This window comes from Elaeis guineensis, chromosome 2 (assembly GCF_000442705.2).
Source record: "Elaeis guineensis isolate ETL-2024a chromosome 2, EG11, whole genome shotgun sequence".
Classification (NCBI taxonomy): Eukaryota; Viridiplantae; Streptophyta; class Magnoliopsida; order Arecales; family Arecaceae; genus Elaeis; species Elaeis guineensis.
In genome coordinates, this window is record NC_025994.2 from 21,718,190 (window position 1) to 21,729,100 (window position 10,911).

Sequence of the window (10,911 nt, forward strand, 5' to 3'; positions counted from 1 at the left end):
TCGGATTAGGGTTAGTCAGTTTGACTGGTGTCTAGAAAAATGGTTCAGAGACTACATCTCGAAGGAAGATGGTTATTTAATTGATTTCGTTCACTTATCTGGCCAACTCAGTTAATATCTTAGAAAAGCAACAGAGAGACCCCCACCAACCTTACACTTATCTGACCAGTTGAATGGCTAATCTTATACCTGAAGTGCTCAAAAGCAATCTTGACAGTTATGAGCTATCTAGATATAGGATAATCCTTAGCTAGGATTGACTGCATAACTTGATTGCTAACCCACAAATATTAATCCTAATTAAAATACTCTTATCTATCGTCTCTAGATTTAAAACTTCTTAGAACTCATCTTCAGAATTCTCTTCTTATCTATATTTCCTTCCTCTTCTCTTTTCTTTCAAAAAAATAAAATAGTAAATAATAAAAAAATTATAAAAATAACTAAAAATTCTCAACTTTCTTTTTGAATAAGGATATTTGGTTGATTAGTGAGAATAGATCCAAACCCTACATCTAGTCCAATAGACCTTAAGCCCATCATGGGTAAACCCGAATATGAACCTCGGATCCTGAAAGACCTTTGCTATCCAGTTGGATCAGTACAACCCTCACATATCTGACTGCCACAAACTAATGTCAATTTTGAAATAAAATCTTAGATCATAAACATGCTTCCCAAATTTATCAGAATCGAGAATGCATACATTTTTATGAGAGAATTTGAGGAAGTATGCACCATGATGCGTCTTCAATGGCTCACTGAAAATGCTGTTAAACTTAGACTGATCAATTTTGCCCTCAAAGATAGTACCAAAAAGTGATTATACAATCTTCCTAATCAATTCATATCATCATAGGAGGGTTTTGTTAAAGTATTCCTGAAAAAAAAATTTCCACACCATAAGACTGTCAAATTTAGGAATGAAATTAATCAATTTTATCAATTACCTGGTGAGCCTTTTTGAAAGTGCTTTGATCGTTTTAAGAATCTTTTCAGTCAATACCCACACCATGAAATAAAAACTTGGAGGCTGTGATAAATCATTTATGAAGGACTAGACTTAAACTCTAAAACCATGTTAGATCAATGTGTTAGGGTCAATTCATGACAAAGAGCCTATAGAAGCCTGACAATTTCTAGAGGACCTAGCAGAAAAGAGCCTACAATGAGAGATTACTAAGAAATCCGATAGACTCACACCTTCAAGAGGGGGTGTACATCAAGTTCAACCTTTCCTAGCTGAAGAGGCTAAATTTGCATCTTTGATCCGTAGGATAGAGACCTTAGAACTCAAAGGACATGTCCAAGTGAACCAAGTTTCAACATCCACTTGTAATGGGTGTAATGACATAGACCACACAATGAAAGGATGTCCTTTCTTGATGGGTCCAACCAAGAATGAAGTAGCACAGGTGAACGCAGCCTATCAGAAATCTATTAATGACCCTTATGCACCAACCTATAACCCAAGATGGAAGAACCATCTCAATTTTTTTTTATCATAAGGATCAAACTCAAGTAGACCTGTCTTCACTCAGTCCCACCCCAAACCCACTCAATCATCAAATAATCCATCAGATTTCGGTAATGATCAAAGGCTTAACTTGCTAGAAAAAAGTTTAGAAGTCTTGACAAAATCAATTGCTAACACCAACACCACACTAAACAATTTTATGCAGACCACAGGCCAGCTTTTAACTTTCAACACTCAAGCTATTATCCATTTAGAAATACAGTTAGGTCAATTAGCCACGGTTGTGAGTGAAAGAAAAAAAAATAAACTACCAAATCAGTCCAAGGCTAACCCTAGGATCTAGAACAATTAAGGACCACAACAAGGAGCCCAAATCAACTAATTAAATGTAATTCACACCTTAAAATTTGAAAAATAAGTAGACAACCATGTCGGTACACTTGAAGATTAAGATGATCCATTGTCTGAACCACCTCATAAGCAATTGACTAATCAGACCAAGTCTAAGGAGCCTGAATCAACAGAGATTGATGAATCACTCAAGCCACTTACAGAATCCATATCAGGATTTAAGTGAGTCGAGACATCAACCACCAATCCTATAGCTTTTTTTTCAAATAGACTTAGGTCCAACAGACACTCAGCCCATATTGATCAAATTTTAGAGATGTTTAAATAAGTAAAAATAAATATCTCTCTACTAGATATGATCCAATAAGTTCCCATATATGCCAAGTTCCTCAAAGACCTATGTATAAAGAAAAAGATCACCAACATTTTTAAGAAAGCCTTCTTAGCAGTCAGTGTGGGCTCATACCTTTCGAGCCACATGCCTATCAAGTACAAATATCTAGGATCTCCTACAATCTCTTGTGTCATTAGAAAAAATATCATCGATAGAGCTTTGTTAGACTTAGGGGCTAGTGTGAATATTTTACCTTATTCGATCTATGAAAAACTGAGGATAGGAGAATTAAAGTCTACAGAAATCATGTTGCAATTAGCAGACCGATCAGTGAGGGTACCCAAGAGAGTTGTGGAGGATGTGTTAATCAAGATTGGTAACTTCATTGATGCGTAGTCGTTGATAGTACCAAAAATAACTCTACTCACTACGTAGGTAGGATGAGTCGAGATCGTATCCTCAGGGACCTTGGGCTAAGTTGAGATTGCAAAATAAAAGAAAGAAGCGTTGTTTTGATTTAGAAAATAAATTATCTTAAAATTGATGTAATAAGAAAATAAAGAGCTCGAGAGTTTTGAATTAATTTTGTACTAGCAGAGTTGTATCTCTTTCTTTTTTTTTAATTAAATTGATGCGATTAATCTTAAAAAAATATCTATCTTTCCTCGGTATGTCCCGTACCCGTAGATCACGGTGCGTCTCCGAAAAGTATTAGGTAAACAACTCTTCTTTTCTCGGCACGTCCCGTATCCGTAGATCACGGTGCGTCTCCGAAAAGTAAAAATTATTTCTAATATTAATCTAACAGAAAAGTATAAATAAAAGCATATGAAAGAGAGCAAATAAAGAACTCATGACAATTTAAATAAAAAGCATAATTTTTATTGTATATAAAGAAATACAAGAAAGTTTAGAACAATAAACCCGTTCTATGTCGTTACAAAGTTTCTCCTCCACTCTCGAGACTGCTAGCCTAGCTGCTCATGAAGTAGTCCCTTTCTTTTCCTCTATGCAAGGTTTTAGAAGAATATCTGGGATTATCCTCAAATAAAAGTACAAGAGCCTTTTTATAGGTCTTAGGAGGGAGAAGTTTTACATGATTTTTCGATATGGGACTAAAAAAAAAAATACTAAAGACCGCGCGTCCGAATGTCGCACCTGCGTTCGCACCCGCCTGCACGTCGTCCGCGTTCCGCCCGCACTGCGCGTCGCCTACGCATCGCCTGCGTGTCTGCTGCCGTGATCCGTGCGCCGCTGTGCCGCTTGCGCCCGCGCCGCTCGTGCCATGAGGAAAGCACCCATGAAACAAATTGCAAAAGTTTCCTAATTACAAAAAGAAACTTTTGTTTCTTTAAAATGATGCCTATATCCTTTTGGATTCCTTGCATAGTATCTTCATTTTTTATAATATCGTATGCATCCTTCTTTTATTTTAATTTCATTTTAAGTCCAATTTTCTTCAAACTTGAGTCTTTTTGATCTGCGAATCGGACTTTTTGTATCGACGATCACCTTTTCTGTAAAATATAAAAAAATATTAAATTTTTAATAAATAAAATAAATAAAATATAATTTTCTACTTTAAAATACTTAAATTAAGTGTTTATCACACCCTCCAACTTGAATTTTGCTCATCCTCGAGTAAAATAGATATATCAGCATTGTGTACCGACTTGATTTTGAATAAAAAGTTAGGTTAGGCATCCCAAAAGGTAGGTGATACTTGGTCAGACCATTAAAGAGATATTTCATTGGATTATCAATTTGACCCAATTAGTGGCTGAGTATTAACTAAAGAAATTTTAAGAGCTTTTCTTTCACTAACTCTCCACTTTACTCTTTAAATCCTCTAACTTAATGTGAGAAAGATTTATTATCTTCTTGCAATTTAATCCCCTTATTATCCACTAATTTTTTTTTTAACATTGCCCACCTTTTTACGCGAACCACAACACTTACCTAGGCGAAGGGGCCCGGTTACTCAGTAGGAAACCAATATATATATATATATATTTTTTAATAAAAAGTAAATTTTAAAGAAAATTTTTGCGTACCTCGATCTTTCCATCCAATCTCTCATGAAGCAGATTCTTTATTGAGATCAGTAAGAAGAGGATTGTAGAATCACCCTTAAATTTTGGTTGAGTCTAAATCCGGCCATTCATTGGATTTTTTTAATAATTTATTCCTCAGCATCTCTAAAATTATCTTGACCGTTAATCATTCATTGATTAGGATGCCTAATTGACTCTTAATCAAAATAAAATTCAGATATACAAAACTAATTATTTCTGACTATACTCGAAAATTTTATTAATTTTCTTCCCCCCCCACTTAATCTACATTGTCCTCAATGGAGTAGGAAAGCAACGAAAATAAAAGGAGAAAGTGCACCTGGGATAATTTTGCTTCGAAAGTTGAAGATAGCTTCATTGATTAATAGGCTTTTGTTCTAAATTTCTGCAGCTGTAGTAAAGTAAAAAGTAAAAAAAATGAAATCGTTAGGTTGCCTCCCAACAAGCGCTAAGTTTTACGTCTTCAGCCAGACTAAATTGAGATTATGGCGGTATTGGATCCACTAAATCAATAGATTCAATTAATTCTCCATCACTAATTCCATCTATGTAAGGTTTCAATCGCTGACCGTTCACTTTAAAGGTGTTCCCCTGTTTAGGATTTTTGAGTTCTATAGCTCCATGAGGAAATACCTGAGTTACAATGAAAGGTCCGTCCCAACGTGAGCGAAGTTTTCTAGGAAACAGACGCAACCTAGAATTGAAGAGCCAAACTTTTTGATTGGGCTCGAATATTTTTTGTGCAATGAATTTATCGTGGTATGCTTTAGTTCGAGCCTTATAAATTCTGGCACTCTCATACGCTTCATTGCGTAGCTCTTCAAGTTCATTTAGTTGAAGTCTCCTATTGGAACCTGCATTTTTCATATCAAAGTTAAATTGCCGTATGATCCAAAATGCACGATGTTCCAATTCCACCGGCAGATGACAAGCTTTTTCGAATACAAGTCGATAAGGAGACATTCCTATGGGTGTTTTAAAAGCAGTACGGTAAGCCCATAATGCATCATCCAAGCGTGCTGACCAATCTTTTCTATCGGGTCTTACCATTTTTTCAAGAATATACTTGATCTCTCTATTGGAGACCTCAACTTGACCACTTGTCTGGGGGTGATAAGGTGTGGCAACTTTATGAGTTATTCCGTATTTTTTCATTAGCATGTCGAAGTGCTTATTCGTGAAGTGTGTACCCCCATCGCTAATTATGGCTCTTGGGTATCCAAATCGACTAAAGATGTTATGCTGAATGAACTTGATCACGACTTTGTGATCATTGGTTCGGGTTGCCATAGCCTCTACCCATTTTGATACGTAGTCTACTGCTACCAAAATATACTCGAATCCAAATGAGGAGGGAAAGGGTCCCATGAAATCAATTCTCCAAACATCAAAAATTTCTACAACAAGAATAGGGGACAGGGGCATCATATCTTTTCTCGAAATATTTTCTGTTTGCTGGCATCGTAAGCAATTACGACCAAATTCATGTGCATCTTTGAATAGTGTCGGTCAATAAAATCCACTCTGCAACACCTTTGCTGCAGTTTTTCTTCCATTAAAATATCCCCCACATGCTAACGAGTGGCAGAAAGTAAGAATACCTTGGACTTCACACTCGGGGACACAACATCGGATTACTTGATCTGGGCAATATTTGAACAATTCTAGTTCTTCCCAGAAATAGTACTTTACTTGGGAGAAAAATCTATTTTTCTCTTGTTGGGTCCAGTGAGATGGGATTTGTCCCACTGCCAAGTAATTGACTATATGAGCGAACCAAGGAAGATCAGTGGAAGAGATTGAAAAGAATTGTTCATCCGAAAACCTATCTTTAATCCTTTTTTTATTGTGTTCTACCAGGATCCTAGAAATATGATCTGCTACCAAGTTTTCGGAGCCCTTTTTGTCTAAAATTTCTAAATCAAATTCTTGTAATAGAAGGATCCATCTAATCAGCCTAGGTTTTGTATCTTTTTTGGATAACAGATGTTTCAGTGCTGCATGATCGGAGTATACTAGAACCTTGGAGCCCAAAAGGTATGATCTAAATTTATCTAGGGCAAACACAACAGCGAGTAACTCCTTTTCAGTCGTGGTGTAATTCAATTGAGCATCTGAAAGAGTTTTACTTGCATAATAAATTACATGCGGTTCTCGATTAAATCTTTGCCCAAGGACTGCCCCTATAGCATAATCAGAAGCATCACACATGATTTCAAATGGTAGGGTCCAATCCAAAGATTTTATGATTGGTGCAGTGGTTAAGGCAGTTTTGAGTTTATTATAAGCAGTTAGGCAATCTTCATTAAAATCAAAAGAATTTTCTTTGGCAAGCAAGTTGCACAAGGGTCGTGATATCTTGCTGAAATCCTTAATGAAGCGCCTATAGAAACCTGCATGGCCTAGAAAGGATCGCACCTGTTTAACCGAGGTTGGGGGAGGCAATTTCAAGATTACTTCAACCTTTGCTTTATCTACTTCAATCCCCCGCTTGGATACAATATGTCCAAGCACGATTCCTTCACAAACCATAAAGTGGCTCTTCTCCCAACTTAAAACCAAATTTATCTCTATACATCGTTGAAGAACCTTGGCTAGGTTCTAAAGACAATCATCAAAGGTAGAGCCAAATACTGAAAAATCATCCATGAAGACTTCTAAAAATTTATCGACCATATCAGAAAAGATGGCCAAAATGCACCGTTGAAAAGTGGCTAGTGCATTGCAGAGACCGAATGGCATACGTCTAAATGCAAATGTTCCATAAGGGCATGTGAAGGTAGTCTTTTCTTGATCAGCAGAAAATATTGGGATCTGATTATATCCCGAATATCCATCTAGAAAATAGAAGAAACTTTGTCCTGCTAGCCGTTCTAAAATTTGGTCAATAAAAGGCAAAGGAAAATGATCTTTCCTAGTAACGGCATTCAGCTTTCGGTAGTCCACACATACTCGCCAACCAGTTGTTGCATGAGTAGGAATTAACTCACCCTCATCATTCTTTACTACGGTAATACTTGACTTCTTAGGTACTACTTGGGTTGGACTAACCCATTGGCTATCCGAAATTGGGTAGATAATTCCAGCATCTAGCCATTTCACTACTTCCTTTTTCACGACTTCCCGCATATTCGGATTCAATCTTCGTTGCATGTCCCTATGTAGTTTTGCCTCAACCTCGCAGTGAATATGATGCATGCAAACAGAAAGATCTATACCCTTTAAATCGGCAATTGACCACCCTATAGCCTCTTTATGCTTTTTGAGTACCCCGACAAGTTTGTCTTCCCAGTCGTTGGTTAGGTCAGATGCAATGATCACTGGAAGGATGTCATTGGATCCAAGAAATGAATATTTCAGTGTGGCAGGAAGAGGCTTTAGCTCTAGAGTAGGTGGTGCTTCTAAGGATGGTACCAGAGGGCTTGATTGAATTGGTAATTGCTCGTACTTTACAGTCCAAGGGAGATTGGTGCTAAAATTGGGGGGTTCTAGCAAAGCATGTATTTCTTCAGTGTATCCATCAATATCAAAATTATCCATTCCAAAATGTGTTAGACATGCCTGTAAAGGATCTGAGTTGAGCAAGGCAGGAGCTTTATCTTCTATAACTTCCTCTAACAAGTTGATCTCATTATGGTCGTACACAGGTGGTCCCAAAGATGCATTAAAAATATTCAACCTTAGCTTCTTATTTCTGAAAGATACATCCATAACTCCGGTCCTACAATTTATACAAGCATTAGCGGTTGCTAAGAAGGGTCTACCTAGGATGATTGGTATTTGGTTGGGGTTGCTGCTAGATTCCATATCCAGCACAAGAAAGTCAACAGGAAAGTAAAATTCATCTATTTTCACCAATACATCTTCCAGCATTCCATGGGGTACCTTAATGGATCGATCTGCTAGTTGTAAGGTCACTGTCGTGGGTTTTAACTCTCCAAATCCAAATAGATCATATACAGAGCTTAGGAGAAGGTTGACACTTGCACCTAAGTCTAATAATGCCTTCTTAATCGTGAGGTCCCCTATGACACAAGAAATAATTGGGGTACCTGGATCTTTCAGTTTGAAAACTGAGCTAGCCTGCTCAGTTAGGTGGACTTTTCTTGGTATTTGTGCCTTTGATTTTCGTTTCTGTGTACACAGGTCCTTTAGAAATTTAGCATAGGTTGGAACTTGCTTAATGGCATCGAGAAGAGGTAAGTTTATCGGAACCTGTTTAAACAGTTCCAACATTTCATTCATTTTTATACCCTTCTTATCAAGAGGCAGAGAGGATTCTAAAGCACTGGGAAATGGAGCTTTAGGTGCAGGTGCTGGGTTAATAGGTTCTTTCTTCTCTTCAAGTTTCTTCTTTTTTGTTGTAGCTGAAATTGGTTGCTTTTGTTGTTGGATTACTTCAGGTTGATTTAAGATTTTTTTGCTTCTAAGGGTCATAATCGATTTGGCATATTCGAAAAAAATTTCAGGACCAATGGAGCTTTCAGCCATGTACTGTCCTTTTGGGTTATTAATAGGTTGACTGGGTAATTTGCCTTCTTCCCTCCTACTGAAAGCTGTTGCTAGCTGACCTATCTAGGTCTCTAACTTTGCTATTGATTGCGTATGGGAGTGAAGGAGTTGGGTATTCATTTCTAGTCCTTTAAGTACTTGTAGTACCTTTTTTTCAAAAGTCGAGCTATGAGTACTCGGAGTGGGTTGAGGAGGGTTCTGGTATTGTAGCTGGGATGGATGCCTATAAGTCGCATCCAGATAACCTGATCTTTGTTGCACTGGAGGAACCACTGGTTGTGATTTCCATGAGAAATTCGGATGGTTTCTCCATCCTGGATTATACGTACTAGAATAGGGGTTGTTCTCTGATCTATGAGTAGTTTGGGCTTGATGGACTTGTTCTTGTACATATTCAGAAAACTATGGTGCAACCGAACAATCATTCACACAATGAGTGGGGCTCGAACACAATGCACATATATCTTGTATCTGACGGGATGGAGAAGGTGACTGTCCTATACTTAATAATCGATCTAACTTTTGGGACAATTCATCTACCTTATGATGGATATCTATGGTATTTCCTACTTCATATATTCCACCTCTCTTTGGGTTTAACATGGGTTTATCTCTAATAGAGGCAGACATATGATGTAATAAATTTTCATTTAAAATTTCAAACAGTTCCCATGCTTCATTCTCACTTTTCAGCATGAATGTCCCACCGCACGATGCATCGACTATTTGTCGATGTCTTTCAGATAGCCCATCATAAAAACATTGGATTAACTGTCACTTGGGTATAGCATGGTGGGGATATTTTCTAATAAGGTCCTTTAATCTCTCCCATGTTTCATGAAACATTTCTCCATCTAATTGGGAAAAACTAGTTATGGCTTTTCTTATTTGATTAGTTTTTCCTATGAAAAAATATTTCTTGAGAAACTCTCCTTGCAGCTGGTCCCAGGTTGATATAGTCATAGAATCCAAAGTATGTAGCCAGTATTTGGCTTTGTCCTTAAGTGAGAAAGGAAATAATTTTAACCTAAGAGCATCATCGGAGAAGTTATGAATTTCGACAGTTGAGCATATCTCAAAAAATTCTTCAAGATGTTTATAAGGGTCCTCATTACTAAGTCCATAAAATGAAGGTAACATTTGGATTACACTGGACTTAATTTCATATTGGGTGGCCTCCACAAGGGGCACTTGAATACAAGGAGAGTAGGTATATGTGGAAGGAGTAAAGTACTCCTTCAATTGCCTGGGTGGATCATTCTCCTGATTTTGATCCATATTTTTACGTCTGTTGGCTCTAAAGGTTCTTTCTATTTCTGGATCAAAATGTTGGATTTCTGGTCATAACGATCTACGGTCAAGCATACACCCTACAATTATACTTTAGAGCAAACACAAAAAATTTTAGTTTTTATAATATATATATATATTTATAATAAAGTGAGAAAAGAGTGAAGAAAATCTAAAGAGAAGAACCTAAGAATCTTAAATCTATGAAAAGGAAAAAATTAGTTAATGTTTAGATATTAATTGTAATCAACTTAAACAAGCATAGACTCTCTATCCTAAGGTTAACCTAGATCTAGACAGCTCCTAACTTCCAAGACTGCCTTTGAGCACTCCAAGCTCAAGACTGACTAACTGACTCGGCCAGGTAAGCATAAGATGTGGGAGGTTCCCTGCTCGTTGCTTTCCTTAGACACCAACTGAGTTGGCCAGGTCAGTCAACGAAACCAATTGAAAACCACTTTCTTTAACCACTTGCCTTAGACACCGAGCAATTAACCAATCCGCACTCGGTTCAACTCTAGAGCTTTCTTGTCCTATTAAGCTCGAAATTTCTAGGGCTGACGTCTAGTTGATTTTAAAATTAAGGCTTGGTTTAATGCAGAATGAAGGTTATAATTTTTGGACCAAGGAAGGGTGATCAAATCTCCACCTTATCTGGTTAATGGGTTATTGCCCTTAAGATTAATTATGGAGATGCAATGCAAAGAAACAAGGTGTCCAATCAAGTTAGAAATTTTTATATTTGAGGTTACGCTATTTTAGTTAAGTGTTATGAAATGTCAGTGGCTTCTCTTTTTTTTTTTTTTTAAAAGAGTTTATAGTTTTATCTTTTTATATATATATTTTTTAGTTTTTTTTTAGTTTTTTTTAGT

The 10,911-nt window shown here is 36.9% G+C and overlaps 2 non-coding genes across 2 annotated transcripts; one reads left to right on the forward strand and one right to left on the reverse strand.

The window, feature by feature from the left end:
- Positions 1 to 913: 913 nt before the first annotated feature.
- On the reverse strand, positions 914 to 1,020 carry LOC114913294 (small nucleolar RNA R71). Its single transcript, XR_003799303.1, has one exon. It is a non-coding gene; the product is annotated as a small nucleolar RNA R71 (small nucleolar RNA).
- Positions 1,021 to 9,533: 8,513 nt separating this feature from the next.
- On the forward strand, positions 9,534 to 9,639 carry LOC140855984 (small nucleolar RNA R71). Its single transcript, XR_012139424.1, has one exon. It is a non-coding gene; the product is annotated as a small nucleolar RNA R71 (small nucleolar RNA).
- The last annotated feature ends 1,272 nt before the right edge of the window (positions 9,640 to 10,911 follow it).